The following is a 12,854-nucleotide window of genomic DNA, read 5'->3' as shown; positions in this document are numbered from 1 at the left end:
AAAGTGGGCCAAAGAGGTACACTGTGTAAAGAATCCAGGCAAACCCCAATTGGTTTACAGAAGCACAAATGATATTCCGCTCATTTCTGGTGGTGTGGGCAAGCAGTATCAGAGGGCGGTGCTAAGCATTTGTTGTACTCAGAGGCAATAAATGAGACACACAAGAATAAACGCAAAAACATTTTAGCAAAATAAGCCGGATTTTTATGTACATTTTGATACCAAGAACGCAAGTATTTTTTAAAATATGGATTTTAACAGATAAGTAAATTGTTCACTTGAATGCGTCTTTACACAGCAATGCTTCCCAATGGGAGAAAAGGAATATGCTGCAGACAGTTCTTTGCAATTGGTTTCTGGGGGTCTCCTGAGGGTTGTAGGAGCCAAGGCCCAAAGAACCATCAGCAGTTACTCATAACCTGCCCTGGGGCGCAGGGTGCAGAAGTGCTGGTCGGGTTGGTAGCTGTGCGAGCTACGCTAGTAGAAAGGGGGGCCCCACCTGAAAACAGGCTGCAGAGGGAGACTTGGAGATAAGTCTGGGAGTTCCCAACAGGGGGCTTGGATCACAAGGGAGCAGAGTTGGTTTGTTGGTACCTGGGCTGGGGTGCAGAGTGAAAAGGTCGGCTGGGCTCTGTGCGTCCTGTGGGTCTTGCGGGTGTCGGTCTTCGCCAATTAAGGACAGCTGGGACACTCCAAAAGTGGGTCTCTGCAGTGCAGACTTCTCTCAATGGCTGCTCGGTCTCATTGGAGTCTGGACTGGACTCTCACTGTCTTTGTTTGCTGCAATGGGTCAAGTACCCTGAATGTTGGGCCTGTGAAGCTCTCCGCACACTTGGTGGGGGGGGTGGGACAGATCTAACCTTCGGGAGAACAGGTACCGCATTCTGGGGGGGCTGAGGTGCTGGCCAGTGGGCGGCAAATCAGTGAACTGGACTTACTCTTCTGTACCTTCTGAGGGGAGTAACTCCGTTACTCGAAGGGAGATTGCTGGAAATGTGCAAAGGCTGGCAGTCTACCGGGGTTCTAGGAAGCTGTTCAGCTGGAAAACTAGTCACTGGTCATGACTGTTGAGACTTGGTGCAATCCGGCTGGGTTTTGCAAAAAAAAGTCCACATCAGACTTCAGTCCTCACTTTTCTTGCAGCTCTTCGTTGTCCTCTTCTTCTTGATCAGTCGAATCTGAGTTCATGGCATGAGGGGTTCCTCCTAAATACTAAATTTAGTGGCGTTATGTGGAGTGACAGGTAGTAGCCATTGGGCTACTTACCTTTATGATAACTACACCATTTATATGACCGCTTCCTGTGGGAAGGGGCATAACCCTGAACCCGAAAGCCTAATTCCACCACAACCAAGATGGAGGAATTCTACATTTCATATCACAGATCACAGGGGCATATCTGCTCATGAAGATATGACCACACACGTGGCTTGGTGCACCCTGCCTTAGGGCTATAAGGCATGCAGTAGGTGTGGCTTACCTATACTGCATGCAGTGTATGCAGGCATGGCACACAAGAGGCTTGGCACACAAGAGGCGGTCTTGTGCCTTCAGTTTTCTCTGGACCAAGACACGCAGCCTGCAATGGCAGATTGCATGATGGTGCCGAGGGGTCCCTTAGGGTGGCACAATGCGTGCTGTAGACCTTAGGGACCCTCTTTAGCCTCCTCGCCCTAGGTACCAGGGGTACCGTTTACTAGGGACTTACAGGGGTCTAATAGTATTGCCAATTGGGGAGCAATTGTACAGTTTAGATCGGACCCTGGGGACCTGGATAGCACAACCCAATGCCCTTCTGTCAAAATGTATGAAAAAAGAAGGACCCGGTCACTGTTTTGATCTGCCACTTTTTTATTTTAAGCAGAAATAAAAAAGTGGCAGATCAAAACAGTGACCGGGTCCTTCTTTTTTCATAAATTTAGACGTTGTCCTACCCGGCCACAGTGCAGGACACAACCCCTTTTTCAGTGAAACTTCGGTCAAAATGGCATCAGTTACCAGGCAAAAAGTGGGGGTGACCAAGTCAACCAGCATTTGCAATGCAAAACGTCTCGCATTTACGCGAGTTTGAGCTATTGGCTACATAAATGACAATGCCTTTGAATTATGTTTTGGTTTTTAAAACACAAATAAACAAGCATTGGCATAGCCAATTGGTCTCGCTTTTGGGACCTTCCAAGTATTTAGTTATGCAGCACAATGTCCTTGGTGCAACAACATCAACTGTTGCGTGGCTAAACAAATGATTGTTTTATACATGGTGCAGTGCAACCGGCAAAAAGCCATTCAGTAGGAGCCACACAGAACAAAAGGCAGCATACCTGGTTAACCAATGTTCCAGGCTAAAACCACACCGGAAGCAATCATCCAATGCATGTGGTTCTAGAGACCTCTGCAGACATCTAAAGAACGAAATCTTTTTTTACTTTCACAAAAACATCAGTAATTCAAAACTGAAAGTACTACTATATTACACCTTTGTAATAGAATAGTTTTGCAGGCGAGATCATCCCGCTGGCAGATGCGTGCTGCAGATAACGAGCACAAGAACCTGTCAGATAATTGTCCCTGCATGAGCCCTGAGCTCATAATCCCCGCATAAATCAGCAGAAGGAACACGCATTACCGTTTTGTTTAACCAGGTCAGATGAAGATGGCTAAATAATACAGTATCAGACTCTGCATAATCAATCAACAGCAAAACAAGATGATCAACGACCTCCCCAAGAATAGGGAAATGCATTGCGAGAGGCAGGCGGGCGAAGCAAAACCATTTATAAATGGAAGGATTGATGCCAGCTCACTGCAAATGACAGACGATAATTTAGATAGACTTCAGAATATTTGCATTCATGAGCTTGAAGGGTTGCCATCATTAGAAAATGCAAAAAGTACGAAATCTGGTCAACTCAAATTAGCAAATAATAGTACGGTGACAACTATAGAAATCGGTGACAGGGGTGTGCAGATTCTGAAAGTTCAATGAGTTGTGAAGTGGCAAATAACACAAACTCTGCCACTTTTTAGGGGAATTGAAAAGAACGTGGTTGGTAGAACTGAGAACTTGGTAATGGGAAAAAATTTGCAAGTAATGGAAACCAAATGTACAGAGGAAAGACGGGGGTCACTTACTGCAGGCATGCATCAACCTTTTAGCTATATGTGCTGTTTATAGTCACTACTTTGGTCCTAAAAATCCCTGTATGTGTGTGGTCGTGTCAATCACCCTTCTTACATCATATTCCCTCTATGTGCCCTTCTATCTGGAAAAAAGGGGGAGGGGGGTTGGCAATGCCTCACGGGAGTAACACCCAGGGGAGGATCTGACAGACTGGTACTCGCCTGAATCCTCACTTATCATCATCAGCTACTGCCAACCATGAAAGAAAAGGGGAATAAAACTTGTGCAGTGTGAACAAAAATGTGCAGTTGCTATTAAGTGACCCTTTATAGGTGTAATAGAACCTGTGAATTCCAGTTCTATACTACCTAGTGGTTTAAAAAGAACAGAGCAAAACTGGCATTTTCGTGTTTATTCTGTGCTGTTTGCTCATTCTGTTAAAAACAACAACCAACATGTTTCATCACCTATCTATATATTACCGGTGATTTCGTCAGGGTTTTCCGGGTCAGCGTGAGTTTTGCACTGCTGAATTCTCCCTTTATTGTACCTGTGGTGAAAACAGGGCGAAAAACACACACACACACATACAATGCTTTCATTATGTCTCGGTTAGATATATTCCAAGTTAAAAACACAGTTTTACTCAAGCCCCAAATGTCTCCACTCATATGGCAAATGCGAGTATTTAGTTCTTTATACATTACCAGGTGGCCTTTGTTTGTTGAGCCTACCCGGCCCCCGTGGAAGAATCTGGTATACACCACAGTGCTGTTGGCGTACTCCGGTATCCGCCTACTGGTCAGATTTCTATAACAGCAATATGCAGAGAACTGAGCAGACTGTTTTAGACTATTGCGGTGTCATCATTTTCCCAATAGTCCTATCCCTTCTGGCTATTCACATATCTCTGTGACCGGTTTGGTCTACCGTTCTGCCTTCTCGCTGTTGCTCGGGCGTTGCCTTCTCTGCCGCGCCCCCTGCGTATAGGGGCTTGAGGTGACACACCACGAATTTTCCCACCCCCTTCAATTACCGTCAAAACTGCTTTTCAGCCTTCCTAATCTAGTTAGCAAGGTCCCGGCGGGACCCGTTGGCATTCAGTTTAACGATTTCTTACCGGTCTTGGGCTATAATGTGGCTTCCGCTCACCCCGTTGCACCTACGCGTTGCTCTCGCTGTTCCTTATGACTCGAAATAGTTCCGGTCACGTGGTGCGCGTTCATGCGCCTACGTGGACCCTACGTGCACGCCCTCCCCTTGATGTTCATGGCGGCCATCTTTGAATGGGTTATCCCGCTATAGGAGGTGGTGGGGCATCCTAGCTAGATGTCAGTTTTCTTATTCTATTGGACATTTGGGCAGGAGACAGGGCATTATTCTCCAACACAGTTTGTTATTCAGTATAATGCCTAAAAGACCTGTCCTCCCAGCGCAAGATATCTTGGTTGCTGATTATAAATTACTTTTTATGTTGTTGATATCCTATTCCATTCAATGGAATCGTTAAGGCCCGTGTGGTCTGTGCCCTCCTCAAATATCCAACGTGCCTCTCTCTTATGTAACCTGATGTTCATGTTATGTACATCGCCTTTTACTGTTTCAACCACTACCCAGCGTAGATCTCGGGGTTTATGTTGAAATTCTCTAAAGTGTTGAACCAGTTTAGTGGTTAATTTCGCTGCTTTTAGTGTACTCAGATGTTCTTGTATTCTTATTTTTATTTTTCTGCTTGTTAGTCCAATGTAGTGCATCCCACATGGACATGTCAATCTGTAGATGACATTACACGTGTTGCAGTTACTGAAACTGTTCAGGTACCAGATCTTGCCATTTGTGCGATGAACATGCTTAGTTTTGGTGGTAAGTGCACAGATTGTACACCCCCCGCAGGGGTAGTGGCCCGGGGGAATGTTAGAGGCATCCTCCCTTGTTTGAGGACGTGAATGAACAAGTCGATCCCTTAGACTGGATGATCGCTTAAAAGCGAAACGTGGTTGTGGCATGGTCATCGTATTTGTGTTCAGAATATGCCAATGTTTACGTATTATCTGGCGAATCTTTGTTGAGTGTGGTCCAAAAGTAGTTACCACCGGGATACATTCCTGTTGCTCTTTGCTCCTTTGTTCTAGCAGAGCTTCCCTTGGGGTATTTAAAGCTCGCTTCCTTGCCTGTCTGACAATCTTACGTGGGTATGCTCTGGCAACCAATTTATTGGATAGCTCTTCTGTTTGCTCCATATAGCTGGATGTTGATGAGCAATTCCTGCGATACCTCATGAATTGCCCCACCGGCAGGTTGTCCCGCAGAGCCCTGGGATGGAATGACTCGTAATGTAGCAGCGAGTTCTTATCTGTCGGTTTTTGGTGGACCGTTGTTGTAAGTTTGCCACCCTCAGCTTGTATGTCTAGGTCCAAATATGTCGCTTTGTGCCGATCTACAGTCCATGTAAACTTCAGGCAAGGGTCCAGGTTGTTCAACCATTCAAGAAATTGGTCCAATGTCTCTGTGGGCCCCTTCCAAATGCATAGAATGTCATCTATGTATCTCTTCCAGAGGACAATGTTCCTCTGGAAGAGATTCGATGCATGGTAGATGTAGTTTGCCTCGAACTGGCCGACATAGATGCATGCCAGGCTTGGGGCAAATGTTGCCCCCATCGATGTCCCAGATGTTTGGAGGTAAAGTTGTTCTTTATAGGCAAAAAAATTACGTGTCAGTGCAATTTCAATGCACTGCAGTACAAAGGTCAATGCAGTGTCATAAAACCACTCACATTCCCCCAGGGAGCGAGCTGCTGCCACCAGCGTTGCTTCCTGGGGTATGTTTGTGTACAGTGACTCAATATCTATAGTCACTAAACACTGTTCACCTGGGTCATATTCCACTGTCTGCAGGTGTTTCAGGATATCCGTAGTGTCTTGCACAAAGGAAGGCTGTGTGACAACACATTCACGCAAGAAAAAGTCAGCGAATTGAGAGAGTGGCTCTAAAATAGAGTTAATGCCCGAGACTATCGGCCTTCCAGGAGGGGGCCGTTGTGTCTTGTGTATCTTGGGCACAATATAGAATGCTGGCACTCTAGGAGATGGATTTATCAAAAACTCGGCTTCTTTTGCTGTTAACCATTTCTTTTCGCGTGCTGTGGCTACCATGCTTTGTATAGTGGTTTGCAATTCTTCTGTTGGGTCCCTAGCCAGTCGCTGATAATGTTCCCTGACCCCTAGGAGTCTGTGTATTTCAGCCTCGTAGTCGCTGGTGTTCATCACCACCACCGCCCCGCCCTTGTCGGCCGGTTTGATGGTGATCGATCCGTTCTCTTGTAGGGATTTCACAGCCGCCCAGTCGGTTTTTGACATATTGTTGTTTCTCCGTGGTTGGTCTTTTTCCAGTTTACCGATGTCTAGCAAGACTTTTTGTTCAAACACCGCCACTTCTGGGCCCACTTGTTGGTTTAGTGGAGTGAAAGTGGAAGGGCGTCGTAGGTCTGTGCTAAACATCTTGTCTGTGGATGTTTGCTCTTTACCCGCGAAAAATTTACATAGTTTAATTTTCCTCATGACACCGTTGAGTTCCCCTCTTAACTGGAAACTGTCATGCTTGGGAGTGGGGACATACCCTAATCCCTTATTCAACACCGCTTCTTCGCTAATCGTGAGTGGGTAATCTGAGAGATTAACCACGATATTGTCATTGCCGTTTATATTTGCGTTCGACCCCTGCTGCGGGTTATTCTGGGGGAGTATGACTGTTGGTTTGGGTGGGAGAACTGACGTGCTCGTCCCCTGCCCCTCCCTCTCGTGTTCGCCCCTCTTTGGTCCGATTGATGTTGACCTAAAAAAGCCCGGAACAGAGCCCCTAGATCTTGGTCAGAGCTTCCCTGGGTATTGAACCTAACTCTGGTATTTCCCTGTGGGTGTTGTGCAGTAGGTTCTTCATCCTCACTACTGGTGTTCTCAAACGCCCAGTTATTCGGAGTTCTCCTAGCTGGTTGTCTTCCTCCCCTCCCTCGTGTGGGTGCCTGGTTGGTGTTACCCGGTTGTTGGTAATATTGGTCCTCTGTATAGGGAAATGCCCATGCATGGCTAAATCTATCCAGGTTACGTTTTAGGCCCTTGATCTTTTGATTTACCATGTAGGCTTGATATTCACCCAGGTCAATTTGGATTTTGGATAACTGTTCTTTGGTGTCCATTATGGTGGTATCGTTTTTTATACTGGTTTCCAATTCTAGTATTTCTGTGAGTAACTCCTCACTTAGTCGTTTGGCGGTGTTAATAATGAGGATCAACCAGTCCCGGGTGCACTTGTTCGCTATGTAGCTCCAGTCCACCCGGAACTGCTTGTCCTCCAAAAAGATCTTTGGTTCCAATCTTACCAGTAGACTGGCTGGTGCCGCCCCCGCTCGGAGGTACTCAGTCATTAGTGCTCCATGTAGGGCTATTCTGATTTGTCGTTTTTTAAGTGTGGATAGTTTTTCCCACTCATCCCGGGTCGTGTTCGTATTGCCTAATGGTGTATCTGGCAATAGCGATGGACCAGCTAGAATAGACGATATATGCTCGTCGGTGAACGCTAAGCAAAACTGTGCCGTGATGTGTGCCCCAATGTGAATTTACTGGGCCAAACCGAGCTTCCCAAAATAAAGGCTGTAAAATACACCGTGTAGGGCGATTGCTCCTAAGACACAGTGTGTTCCTATATGAACCTAGTAGTATATCAAACAGGGCCCTCACGGCTAGGCTGCCGTACTCAAACACAATCTCAACTGGAGCCCCAGGGGAATTATAGGGAAAGACCGTCCCCCACTCATACCATTTTCAACAATAATGGCCTTCCCTTTTAACTTCTGAGGTCATTGACCCAAACTTTAATTTCTTTTGTTTTCTATATGCTACAGGCATGCATCAACCTTTTAGCTATATGTGCTGTTTATAGTCACTACTTTGGTCCTAAAAATCCCTGTATGTGTGTGGTCGTGTCAATCACCCTTCTTACATCATATTCCCTCTATGTGCCCTTCTATCTGGAAAAAAGGGGGAGGGGGGTTGGCAATGCCTCACGGGAGTAACACCCAGGGGAGGATCTGACAGACTGGTACTCGCCTGAATCCTCACTTATCATCATCAGCTACTGCCAACCATGAAAGAAAAGGGGAATAAAACTTGTGCAGTGTGAACAAAAATGTGCAGTTGCTATTAAGTGACCCTTTATAGGTGTAATAGAACCTGTGAATTCCAGTTCTATACTACCTAGTGGTTTAAAAAGAACAGAGCAAAACTGGCATTTTCGTGTTTATTCTGTGCTGTTTGCTCATTCTGTTAAAAACAACAACCAACATGTTTCATCACCTATCTATATATTACCGGTGATTTCGTCAGGGTTTTCCGGGTCAGCGTGAGTTTTGCACTGCTGAATTCTCCCTTTATTGTACCTGTGGTGAAAACAGGGCGAAAAACACACACACACACATACAATGCTTTCATTATGTCTCGGTTAGATATATTCCAAGTTAAAAACACAGTTTTACTCAAGCCCCAAATGTCTCCACTCATATGGCAAATGCGAGTATTTAGTTCTTTATACATTACCAGGTGGCCTTTGTTTGTTGAGCCTACCCGGCCCCCGTGGAAGAATCTGGTATACACCACAGTGCTGTTGGCGTACTCCGGTATCCGCCTACTGGTCAGATTTCTATAACAGCAATATGCAGAGAACTGAGCAGACTGTTTTAGACTATTGCGGTGTCATCATTTTCCCAATAGTCCTATCCCTTCTGGCTATTCACATATCTCTGTGACCGGTTTGGTCTACCGTTCTGCCTTCTCGCTGTTGCTCGGGCGTTGCCTTCTCTGCCGCGCCCCCTGCGTATAGGGGCTTGAGGTGACACACCACGAATTTTCCCACCCCCTTCAATTACCGTCAAAACTGCTTTTCAGCCTTCCTAATCTAGTTAGCAAGGTCCCGGCGGGACCCGTTGGCATTCAGTTTAACGATTTCTTACCGGTCTTGGGCTATAATGTGGCTTCCGCTCACCCCGTTGCACCTACGCGTTGCTCTCGCTGTTCCTTATGACTCGAAATAGTTCCGGTCACGTGGTGCGCGTTCATGCGCCTACGTGGACCCTACGTGCACGCCCTCCCCTTGATGTTCATGGCGGCCATCTTTGAATGGGTTATCCCGCTATAGGAGGTGGTGGGGCATCCTAGCTAGATGTCAGTTTTCTTATTCTATTGGACATTTGGGCAGGAGACAGGGCATTATTCTCCAACACAGTTTGTTATTCAGTATAATGCCTAAAAGACCTGTCCTCCCAGCGCAAGATATCTTGGTTGCTGATTATAAATTACTTTTTATGTTGTTGATATCCTATTCCATTCAATGGAATCGTTAAGGCCCGTGTGGTCTGTGCCCTCCTCAAATATCCAACGTGCCTCTCTCTTATGTAACCTGATGTTCATGTTATGTACATCGCCTTTTACTGTTTCAACCACTACCCAGCGTAGATCTCGGGGTTTATGTTGAAATTCTCTAAAGTGTTGAACCAGTTTAGTGGTTAATTTCGCTGCTTTTAGTGTACTCAGATGTTCTTGTATTCTTATTTTTATTTTTCTGCTTGTTAGTCCAATGTAGTGCATCCCACATGGACATGTCAATCTGTAGATGACATTACACGTGTTGCAGTTACTGAAACTGTTCAGGTACCAGATCTTGCCATTTGTGCGATGAACATGCTTAGTTTTGGTGGTAAGTGCACAGATTGTACACCCCCCGCAGGGGTAGTGGCCCGGGGGAATGTTAGAGGCATCCTCCCTTGTTTGAGGACGTGAATGAACAAGTCGATCCCTTAGACTGGATGATCGCTTAAAAGCGAAACGTGGTTGTGGCATGGTCATCGTATTTGTGTTCAGAATATGCCAATGTTTACGTATTATCTGGCGAATCTTTGTTGAGTGTGGTCCAAAAGTAGTTACCACCGGGATACATTCCTGTTGCTCTTTGCTCCTTTGTTCTAGCAGAGCTTCCCTTGGGGTATTTAAAGCTCGCTTCCTTGCCTGTCTGACAATCTTACGTGGGTATGCTCTGGCAACCAATTTATTGGATAGCTCTTCTGTTTGCTCCATATAGCTGGATGTTGATGAGCAATTCCTGCGATACCTCATGAATTGCCCCACCGGCAGGTTGTCCCGCAGAGCCCTGGGATGGAATGACTCGTAATGTAGCAGCGAGTTCTTATCTGTCGGTTTTTGGTGGACCGTTGTTGTAAGTTTGCCACCCTCAGCTTGTACAACATCCAGCTATATGGAGCAAACAGAAGAGCTATCCAATAAATTGGTTGCCAGAGCATACCCACGTAAGATTGTCAGACAGGCAAGGAAGCGAGCTTTAAATACCCCAAGGGAAGCTCTGCTAGAACAAAGGAGCAAAGAGCAACAGGAATGTATCCCGGTGGTAACTACTTTTGGACCACACTCAACAAAGATTCGCCAGATAATACGTAAACATTGGCATATTCTGAACACAAATACGATGACCATGCCACAACCACGTTTCGCTTTTAAGCGATCATCCAGTCTAAGGGATCGACTTGTTCATTCACGTCCTCAAACAAGGGAGGATGCCTCTAACATTCCCCCGGGCCACTACCCCTGCGGGGGGTGTACAATCTGTGCACTTACCACCAAAACTAAGCATGTTCATCGCACAAATGGCAAGATCTGGTACCTGAACAGTTTCAGTAACTGCAACACGTGTAATGTCATCTACAGATTGACATGTCCATGTGGGATGCACTACATTGGACTAACAAGCAGAAAAATAAAAATAAGAATACAAGAACATCTGAGTACACTAAAAGCAGCGAAATTAACCACTAAACTGGTTCAACACTTTAGAGAATTTCAACATAAACCCCGAGATCTACGCTGGGTAGTGGTTGAAACAGTAAAAGGCGATGTACATAACATGAACATCAGGTTACATAAGAGAGAGGCACGTTGGATATTTGAGGAGGGCACAGACCACACGGGCCTTAACGATTCCATTGAATGGAATAGGATATCAACAACATAAAAAGTAATTTATAATCAGCAACCAAGATATCTTGCGCTGGGAGGACAGGTCTTTTAGGCATTATACTGAATAACAAACTGTGTTGGAGAATAATGCCCTGTCTCCTGCCCAAATGTCCAATAGAATAAGAAAACTGACATCTAGCTAGGATGCCCCACCACCTCCTATAGCGGGATAACCCATTCAAAGATGGCCGCCATGAACATCAAGGGGAGGGCGTGCACGTAGGGTCCACGTAGGCGCATGAACGCGCACCACGTGACCGGAACTATTTCGAGTCATAAGGAACAGCGAGAGCAACGCGTAGGTGCAACGGGGTGAGCGGAAGCCACATTATAGCCCAAGACCGGTAAGAAATCGTTAAACTGAATGCCAACGGGTCCCGCCGGGACCTTGCTAACTAGATTAGGAAGGCTGAAAAGCAGTTTTGACGGTAATTGAAGGGGGTGGGAAAATTCGTGGTGTGTCACCTCAAGCCCCTATACGCAGGGGGCGCGGCAGAGAAGGCAACGCCCGAGCAACAGCGAGAAGGCAGAACGGTAGACCAAACCGGTCACAGAGATATGTGAATAGCCAGAAGGGATAGGACTATTGGGAAAATGATGACACCGCAATAGTCTAAAACAGTCTGCTCAGTTCTCTGCATATTGCTGTTATAGAAATCTGACCAGTAGGCGGATACCGGAGTACGCCAACAGCACTGTGGTGTATACCAGATTCTTCCACGGGGGCCGGGTAGGCTCAACAAACAAAGGCCACCTGGTAATGTATAAAGAACTAAATACTCGCATTTGCCATATGAGTGGAGACATTTGGGGCTTGAGTAAAACTGTGTTTTTAACTTGGAATATATCTAACCGAGACATAATGAAAGCATTGTATGTGTGTGTGTGTGTTTTTCGCCCTGTTTTCACCACAGGTACAATAAAGGGAGAATTCAGCAGTGCAAAACTCACGCTGACCCGGAAAACCCTGACGAAATCACCGGTAATATATAGATAGGTGATGAAACATGTTGGTTGTTGTTTTTAACAGAATGAGCAAACAGCACAGAATAAACACGAAAATGCCAGTTTTGCTCTGTTCTTTTTAAACCACTAGGTAGTATAGAACTGGAATTCACAGGTTCTATTACACCTATAAAGGGTCACTTAATAGCAACTGCACATTTTTGTTCACACTGCACAAGTTTTATTCCCCTTTTCTTTCATGGTTGGCAGTAGCTGATGATGATAAGTGAGGATTCAGGCGAGTACCAGTCTGTCAGATCCTCCCCTGGGTGTTACTCCCGTGAGGCATTGCCAACCCCCCTCCCCCTTTTTTCCAGATAGAAGGGCACATAGAGGGAATATGATGTAAGAAGGGTGATTGACACGACCACACACATACAGGGATTTTTAGGACCAAAGTAGTGACTATAAACAGCACATATAGCTAAAAGGTTGATGCATGCCTGTAGCATATAGAAAACAAAAGAAATTAAAGTTTGGGTCAATGACCTCAGAAGTTAAAAGGGAAGGCCATTATTGTTGAAAATGGTATGAGTGGGGGACGGTCTTTCCCTATAATTCCCCTGGGGCTCCAGTTGAGATTGTGTTTGAGTACGGCAGCCTAGCCGTGAGGGCCCTGTTTGATATACTACTAGGTTCATATAGGAACA

At 45.8% G+C, this 12,854-nt stretch overlaps 1 protein-coding gene across 1 annotated transcript in view; it reads right to left on the bottom strand.

Moving 5' to 3' along the window:
* GNL1 (G protein nucleolar 1 (putative)) overlaps positions 1-12,854 on the bottom strand; it is a 176,334-nt gene that overhangs the window by 121,489 nt on the left and 41,991 nt on the right. The window lies entirely within an intron of this gene.

Source organism: Lissotriton helveticus, chromosome 5_1, assembly GCF_964261635.1.
Source record: "Lissotriton helveticus chromosome 5_1, aLisHel1.1, whole genome shotgun sequence".
NCBI classification, from domain to species: Eukaryota; Metazoa; Chordata; class Amphibia; order Caudata; family Salamandridae; genus Lissotriton; species Lissotriton helveticus.
The sequence above is the reverse complement of the archived record's forward strand: the minus strand, read 5'-3'. Positions and strand labels throughout refer to the sequence as shown.